The sequence below is a fragment of the Lolium perenne genome, chromosome 3 (assembly GCF_019359855.2).
Source record: "Lolium perenne isolate Kyuss_39 chromosome 3, Kyuss_2.0, whole genome shotgun sequence".
Lineage (NCBI taxonomy): Eukaryota > Viridiplantae > Streptophyta > Magnoliopsida > Poales > Poaceae > Lolium > Lolium perenne.
This window is the reverse complement of record NC_067246.2, coordinates 191,708,475-191,716,994: the sequence shown is the minus strand read 5'-3', so window position 1 is coordinate 191,716,994 and position 8,520 is coordinate 191,708,475. Positions and strand designations below refer to the sequence as shown.

Below are 8,520 nucleotides of genomic sequence, written 5' to 3'. Positions count from 1 at the left end.
AGGAAACTATCATTTACATATATAATGAGAGGAAATTATTTTTCTTAAGAATAAAACCATATCAACCCACATGATGACAAGGTGATAATGCTAGAATAGTTGGTGTGATTTATGTGTGTGCTTTTTATAGCTCTTGAACTTGTGTGGTGATTGTATACCCGTATTCGTAATTATAGACGCGAGTGCCGAAGGCTACGAAGGGGACGACGAGAACATCTACGGAGAAGAAGGAGGAACATTTTGATCAATACACCAACCAAGGCAAGCTAATATTCTTGCAAGCTAACACTCTTGCAAAGTCCCAAGTGCAAAGCTCTACAAGAGCAAGGCACCATCACCATTTATTTTTATGTCCAATAAACCTATCCCATGTTTTTACCTTGCAATTATTTTGCGTATTGTATCTCAAAGCTTACTTTTGATTTATGATTCACTTAGGCTAGAATAGAACAAGAGCATCAAATTTAGCCTAAAGCAAACAAAGCTAGATAGCACCCCTCATGACTAGTTGCTATTGCTAAATAAATAAAATTGACTACTCTAGATGGGAACTTGTGAAATGAAATGACTTTGAAAACCTTGGAATGATGATTCATTCTATTGAAAGATTTTGATGGTGAATATGACTTGTGAATGACATGGTGAACTTTACAAAAACTGATGGTTGGGTTCGGATGCGATACCATTCCAATTTACAAGTACCCCCACAATACCTGATTATGGGTAGGGCTTAACTGGAAGTTTATGTGTCTTAGTATGGGTTCCCTCTAAAACAAGCGTCATCGGGGTTATGCCGAAAGCTGCCTCCACCACAAAAGAAACGACGTTAAAGATGAGGTGAATGTCCGGCCCAAGCCCTGTGCAGTTCCCAGGTTGACAGTTGGTCTTCACTGGGAGGCCAAGCTCATGGGGAGAGGTGCCTATACTAGGATATGTAAGAAAAAGGTTATGGTTGATGATCCGCGTACTGAGTTACGATTATTCAGGGTTACCCCTGACGGATGTAATCAAAAGTTGTGGCACAAGCGTACAACCTCTGCAGAGTGTAAACCTATTCGAATAGCCGCGTCCACGGTTAAGGACGGTTGGAAAGGCCATACTGTTCCATCATCAGACCATTTTCAAAAAGGTGACATATGACTTGTGATTTTGCATTTGAAAGGTGAATGTTGAATTTGGCTTGAATCACAACAGAGTTGTGGGAATGACACTAATGTTCCCACTTGAGTTAGTTAGCAAATGAAGAGGCTTTTACTAAATGTTTGTGAACTAAAATTGGCTTTATGCAAATAAACTTAGAGCTTAGCACCCCCTTACTGTAGTTGATAGTGCTTACATTAGTATTAGTTTGCGAGTACTTTAAAGTACTCATGGCTTTGTCCCTGGCTATTCAAATGGCCAGACTATGTAGAGGAACAGCAGTACGAGGAAGATGGACAGCAGGACGTCTACGACAACTAGGACCACTCCTGACGTCAACAGTTGCCTGTGGAACAGATGGACCACAACCGCTACTACTTCGCTTCCGCTATGTGTTTTGTAATAGGATCTCTAGATCCATTATGTTGTATTAAGACTGGATCATGTGATCCCTCTATTGTAAGACGATTATGGTATGTAATGAATGATGTGTTGTGATATCAATCTATTATGTCTCGCAAAAACAATATTCCCGGGGATTGCGAGGAATGGCATAATAGGCATATGGACTTAAAAATCCGGGTGTTGACACCCTCGATGAGGTAAAACCCTTACGTCCTGCCTGTCTGTTCTTGATTATGATGATAATGGGTTACAATGGGGTGCCGAATAGTTCGGCTGAGATCTCGTCGAGATGGCTAATCGCTAAGGTGACCTAGCTCTAAGCTTTTGCTGGCTAAGATTGCTAAGATTGATCGTGTCCCTCGGTAGCCCCTCTCCTGGCCTTTATATAGGAGGCCAGGTCTCAAGAGGTCTAACCGAATACGACTAGGTTTACAGTAGTTTTAGATCCGATCTTTCCTTGTTCGACTGCTTCCTTGTCTTGCCCGTCAAGGAACCTTCTGGTGCACCGTCCTAGTGGCCTGCCTTGCTTCCGAGTGTCTTCATGGGCCTCCAACTAGATGGTACAGGATAGGGCAACATCGGTTACCCGAAGGGTAGTGCCCACGTCAATAAGTATATAGAATTAAGCACTATGCACGGATGAAGATTCTTCATAACTTCAACTAGTCAAACAATCACGCACGGCAATGATTAGAATAACTTGAAGCAAACGGTGTCCCAAATAAGATATAGAGATATGTATTTGAGGAAAAACCGCCCCAAGAATTTCTTATTCAAACAAGAACCCACAAGATGAGTAATAAAAGATTTTTTTTAGGAATGGAGCTTGTTTGAGCAAACATGCCACCTAGGAACAAGATAATTAAGAGCATCAACTCTAAGTGGCATAACCTCATATGTTCACATTTTCTAGGCTTGTGATATGTACAAAACATATTACTCCCCCATAATGTGATAAAACATTTCTTCTAAACAAGAGGCAACTAAAATTCGACTAGAGATGATTAATGGATATTTAGAATTTGAATTTCTCATGAGTATGACACACCACATAGTGACTAGATAATCTTGCAATATCAATACTAAGTGGTGGTACCCATGTACACACATTTTAAAGAAAGAGAGATGCACAAAGCATATCACTCCCCCAAAATGGGATGTTCCATTAATCACTTCAAAGAGAGCCAAATAAGATATCATCAAGATGCATTAGGCTAAAAACAATACACAAGTATATGATGAGTCAAACAAACATACTTGAATACACAAGATAGGCAAGTAGGACACAACACATACATACACATATTTGGTACAAAACCAAACATGCAAAGGGGCAAGTAACTTACAATAAACATGAAGAGTTGAAGTATAAGTTACCGCAAAGAGGAACATTGGATATAAGATATAGATGATAATCCATACGACTTGGCTTGGTAAAAATATAATATATGAAGATCCCTTAATTCTTCATGAAGTAGCCAAGTCTCCAATGCCCTCCACCTACACCTATTGATCAAGTTTGAGCTTGTTGGTCCCCAACCAAGTTGGGTCCTAAGAGGTTACTCACAATAGGCTTGGCAACCCAAATGGTTCTTTTCTTGAAACCACTTTGAGTTCCAACAAACTTAGCAAACACATTGTCATCCTTATCCTTCCCTAGAGAATAATAATCATCAACAATTATAGGGTTAGATAAGGTACCACCTAAGCAAGAAGAAGCAAAGTGCCCCTTCTCACGACATAAGTAGCAAGTGTTCCCCTTTCTCTTCTTTATTGATTTCTTCTCTTGGGGAACAATATCTTGATTTTTCTTGGGAAGTGGCCTATCTTCAACTTGAGTTCGAGCATGAGCTTGACCTTGACCTTGTGGCCGTTTCCCTTGTTGTTTCTCACTCAAGTGCTTCTTTTTCTTCAATGGGCATGATCTAACATGATGCCCTTCAACCTTGCACTTGAAGCAAACCAACTTGGTCGGATCCTTGACTTTGTCTTGGCCCTTCTTCTTGTTGCTCTTGCTCTTGGACTTGATCTTGTTATTGGAGTTGAATCCAAGTCCACTCTTGTCATTGGGGGATTGTTGCGCAGTCAACATCTTGTCAAGTGCGGATTTCCCTTCATGACGCTTTTCCAAGTCTTTCTTCAAAGAAAGGACTTGGGCCTCGAGCTCTTTTATTTCCTCTACATGGTTAGTAGAAATACAAGTACTAGAGGAAGTAGAAGCTTCATTGTTAGAGCAGCAAGGCAAAGTGAGTAATCCAACACAAGGTGTGTCACTAGTTTGACTAGATGGATTACAAGGACTAGCACATGGCAATATAGCATTTGTAGTAGAGATTGTGCTAATGTCCACATGAGGCTCACAAGATGTTACCTTAGTGATACTAGCCTCATGAGCTATCTTTAGCCCATCATAGGAAATTAGAAGGTCATCATGAGAGCCCGAGAGCTTTTTATGACTTTCTTCCAATTCCCTATAATTGCTAGTTAGCAACTCAAGTTGAGCCCTTAACTCAACATTCTCCTTTAAGATAGATGCTTCACAAGAATTAGAGTTAGTAGCACAAGCATCAACAATAGTTTTCTCATTTTCATGCATATAGGATTCAATTTTTTGTGTAAGCATAAAATTAGTATGCTTCTCATCTTTTAGCTCATGCTTGAGGAGAGTGAATCTCATTTCCCCATTTTCAACATGGGACTCCAACTCCACTATGGTTTCCCTATATTTATTCAAGGTATCCATAGAGTGTTCGAGATTAGCACGAGCTTCTTTATTACCATGAAGAGAAGCATATACCATTGCCATATTATGCACCAAGGTATCATATTCTTCATCATTATCATCATCATCATTCTCATCGTTGGAGGATGTGTTAGGAGTCAAAGTAGGAGATACCTTTGATCCTTTTGCCATAAGGCACATGTGCAAACCGGAGAATGAAGATGAAGATATTCTTGAATCCTCATTTGAAATCGTGTCTTGATCCATAGAGTGTTCGGTTTCCTCTACATTGTTAGTCAACAACCAACTAGAGGAAATAGAAGCATTTTGATTATGGGAACAAGACAAGGTAAGCATATCATCATGAGATCTATGTAAGCAATTTACACATGATATGCAAGGACTATCAACACAAGCATGTAGATTATTTTCAATGCTAGATGTGTTTAAGTCCAAAGAGGAAGCATTGCAATGGGATAGAGATGAATAATCATCACTATTGAGCACAATATGAACATTGTAATTTTCCTCACCACTCACCATATCATTACCTCGTGTCTTGCTACACGTTGGTGGAGTGGAAGAAGATGATAACTCATCACGATCGGAGGTGGAAGCAACTTGGAGCTCTTCATGATGTGAAGGGGAAGAGAGCTCCTCGGAGTCACCACCGACCAATTGAGAAGTGGATCCACCAAACATTTCCTTAAGCTTGATCCACATCTCATGAGACGATTTTCGCTTTATATATATCAAGAACCTACGAAAATGGGTCTCAAGGAGAATAAAAGCTCATTAGATACACTGCGACACGACTAGGGCCAAAGCAACAGATACATTGCAACGGAGCTGACATGTGTATCTAGAATGCACCTTCTCTACGTCACGGCCCTCGTTAAGTCATCCTCCCTCACACGTTCTCACATCTCCGCTTCCACTTGCCAACTCCCGATCCCCAGCCGTCTTCAATACACCTTAACCCTAGCACCATCCACCGCAACCGAAAGCGCCGCCGCAGATCTCATGGAAACAGCCATCCACGTCCCTTCTTCTCCGTTTCCCCCTCTCATGGTACATATTTCTCAAGTCTCCACCGCTCAGATCTGACCCCTCTTTACCTCTGATTCTATTCCCATCAGATCGAGCCATGTGCGGTTTCTGGCCACACCTCCATGAGACGGGCAAACCTCCAGCCTGGAGTGGAGTAAGGGGCTCACAGACCTCGGTCTGCCGTGCGTGCAGCAACGTCAGGCGAACCACAACCCCCAAGGTCGAGGTCGACGAGCCATGGTGGTCTGGCATCCGGTTACACGTCTGCATCGCGCGCTCCAGTCTACGTCCTCCCAGGTTTGTTCCCCCAATTTCCTGATCTGCTGACAATATGAAGTACAATGAGTCTGATTCAATCATCTAGCATATGAGGGGCCCAATCAATCCATGCCGGCATCGCCAAATTTTATTTAAGCTTTATTGATCCGTTAAGGCAGATTCCTCGTTTTGCTAAACTGCTGTATTTTTGCCACATGCCCAAACCTTCTTTTTTTGGGCTTAATTATGTTGAGAAGTCGGTCTCTTATACCACACAATTTGTTCTGAGTGGTAGCAAGCAAGAATGTAATTTTCTTAAATCTCCACTTAGATAATGGGTACCCGATCGACTTAGCACTTTCATTCTGTGTTAGTAATTTGACCATTGGAGAGTCCACGTGCTTCTAATAAAAAAAACTGAAACTAGCTGGTTTCCTAGGATTTACCTAGTCTTAATTAATAAATCCATGTTGTTAAGTTGCTAGTTTACTTTACTGCATACCTCCAAAGTTTGAACTTTTTAAGTCATTGATTTTAGGAATCTTTTTCGTTTTCTAACCTCCAAAGTTTGAATACAGACTGTTATGTCCACTGGTCATGGCTATTGAAAGAAGAGGATAACATGACGTAGTTTAATTGTTGTTTGTTATAAATACGTATACATGTATTTCAAGCCGGGTTCTCATCTGATTTGACAGAAAATAATCTGTACTGATGGTAGAGGGGGACAAGTCCTCGGAGAATGCTCTCCGAAGGTTGCTGCAGGACAATAGTCGTAAGCTTATTTTTTATCACAGATGTGGCTATATTAATACTTTTTGCAAGGTTACATGCACGTTTCCATTTTCTCGGATGTGCGAGGAGTTGATGCACATCTTATTTTCTGATCTGCAGTCCAAGAAACTAATATTACTTATATCTTTTACATTTATGATCTAGTCATCTGCTGTTCAAACAGGTAATTTCGCTTCCTCTGTTTCTTTCAATTCCTGGTTCAATAAAAAAATAGTCTTATGTGCTGTTTCTTCTAGAAGTTGTCATGGTAACACATATTTTTGTATGTTAGTTTGGTAGTGAGTGTTGAAATTTGAGTAGTATATAGATTAATTTACCACATTATAATTTATCCTCTGGTTTTCCGTGGCAAATGCTCTCACTGGTTTAGTAGTAGTACACATTAGTCAATACTACTTAAGAGCCCTTCCTATATCGTTTTTCATACTGCTCACATTTACTCCCGTTTTGGCAAGAGGCAACTCATTTGTCCAACCTTGATTTATTTGTATGTAATTATCATGTACATAAATCGCAATTCTTGCTGGTTGCTTTTCCCGATTTTAGTTCTACAAGTGCTACAATAGCTGTTAGCTACCAATCATTATATTTCTACTGTCTAATATGAAATTACTAAGTAACCACTATTCCAGATGATAAAAGATTCATAAGTGGTTAATTCCTATGGTTTTTGAGATCGTGAAATTCCTGTAAAGAACTGTCCTATATAATCGTATTAATGTTCACTGAGCTTTGTGATCCTAGATGGTCTGTAATGCTACCAGTTGTTTTTCTATATAATCATATTGATGTTCACTGAGCTGCTCCAAGGAACTTATGTTTTTTCACATCGATTCTAAAATTGAATCTTTGTCTTTACAGGCCCAAAAGATCAGCAAGGACTACTATATTCAGATATCAGAAATGTACATTAGAAGGCATGACATGAGAAGGAAGATATATAGGATTAGTTAGAATATCCTATTTTGAAGCAAGATTGTGTTAGTTGAATGCAAGGAGGACAATGTCGTTGATGCTGGATAATCTACTTCACACCTCTGCATGTTTAGTTATCTCGTAGAAGGGCAGTGATGTTGTAAACAAAATTGTTTATATAATGTACCACGTGGATGGTGTTCCTCTTTTAATGAAATGTTTTTAATACAATATATAATATGGTTCACTTCTCTATAAATAGGTATATCGATTTTTCTCACTTCACATGTCCTGAATGCATGGCATGGACCCAATTCATGATATTTGTAATAAAACTAATATGATGCATCTTATAAATTCAATTGGGCAGTGCAAGCACCAACATATGTAAGTGTTGTCCACCCTTTGTTATATGTGTTGCACCTTAGCAACGCCCTTCTTACCAACGGATCCATATGCGATGCATTGTACCCTTGCAACACCCAAAAACGCAACGCATTATTATCCGTTGGTAAAGGCGCTAGCAACGCCCATATTAGCATTTAGATACAGATATATGTGTTGTTGTAGGAGGGGTCATGTTGTAGTGATACTTGAGCTTCAAGATGTAAGTTTTTCTCATCCTCTAAAGATAGATTTTGAGAATCCATCGGAGGAGAAAAACCAACATCTAGAAATTGCTCTATATGTGGACACAAGGTCTGGAGATTACAAAGCAAGCAATTTCGCCACAAAAGATAATTTGTGCCATTAAAGACAATTGTGTCATGATACGCGTACAACACGCGACCGTTGGGAACCCCAAGAGGAAGGTGTGATGCGTACAGCGACAAGTTTTCCCTCAGTAAGAAAGCAAGGTTTATCGAACTAGTAGGAGCCAAGAAGCACGTTGAAGGTTGATGGCGGCGAGATGTAGTGCGGCGCAATGATACGTCTCCAACGTATCTATAATTTCCGATGTTCCATGCTTGTTTTATGACAATACCAACATGTTTTGTTCACACTTTATATCATTTTCATGCATTTTCCGGAACTAACCTATTAACAAGATGCCACAGTGCCAGTTCCTGTTTTCTGCTGTTTTTGGTTCCAGAAAGGCTGTTCGGGCAATATTCTCGGAATTGGACGAAATCAACGCCAAACCTCCTATTTTTCCCGGAAGCGTCCAGAACACCGAAGAAGAGTCGGAGAGGGGCCAGGGGGCCACCACACCACATGGCGGCACGGGCCAGGCC

The 8,520-nt window shown here is 40.3% G+C and overlaps 1 long non-coding RNA gene across 1 annotated transcript; it reads left to right on the top strand.

Moving 5' to 3' along the window:
• Positions 1-5,156: 5,156 nt before the first annotated feature.
• Positions 5,157-7,565, top strand: LOC127342936 (uncharacterized). The gene is made up of 4 exons (XR_007876968.2): positions 5,157-5,614; positions 6,274-6,350; positions 6,470-6,533; positions 7,232-7,565. It is a non-coding gene; the product is annotated as an uncharacterized lncRNA (long non-coding RNA).
• Positions 7,566-8,520: the final 955 nt, after the last annotated feature.